Raw genomic sequence first — 637 nt, 5'->3', positions numbered from 1 at the left:
TGAAAATGGAGAAGTGCCATCACAAGCCCTAAGGGCCAACTCATCTCGGGAGAATCCAAAGTCTGATAATTGACTATGACCCATTTTTGTAGTGATTTTAGCAATGGCAGTAATTGTCAGGAAAGAAATCTTATAAAACAATGAGTAAGTATCAAAATAATATACAGTATTACTGGAGGGCCAACAAGGGGTTACTAAAACAACCTAATTGTTAGGTGGGTTGAAATTTTGAAAATGGATCATTACAAAGTTTTTTGAGAGTGTTAACATTGGTTTTAACAACATTTGATTCATTTACAAAGAAAAAGCATTTTTTCCCAATATCATACACCCACCCCATGTTCAGCAGTTATTAAGTCCAATGTTCTTCTGTTGTGGAGCACAACCCTGGCGAGAGAGTTCATTTGTCATTGGAGAGATTCCAGGCTCTCAGTCATGGATGCCATTGCCTGGTCCAGAAAATCTCCCGCCAGGTGCTGGGTTTGCCGTCACTGTGCTTCCAGCACCCAGGGAGAGTGCAAGTCCGATCCTTACGAGCAAAGGGATGAGGATTTCTTTCTGTTGGCGGCTGTGTAGGAGGAAGGCGGTTTCTTCCTTCTCAAGTAGGTACACCTGGGGTGTAATCATTACTGGTATA

Source organism: Nannospalax galili, unplaced genomic scaffold (assembly GCF_000622305.1).
Source record: "Nannospalax galili isolate Female #2095 unplaced genomic scaffold, S.galili_v1.0 scaffold726, whole genome shotgun sequence".
Lineage (NCBI taxonomy): Eukaryota > Metazoa > Chordata > Mammalia > Rodentia > Spalacidae > Nannospalax > Nannospalax galili.
This window is presented reverse-complemented; position numbering follows the sequence as displayed.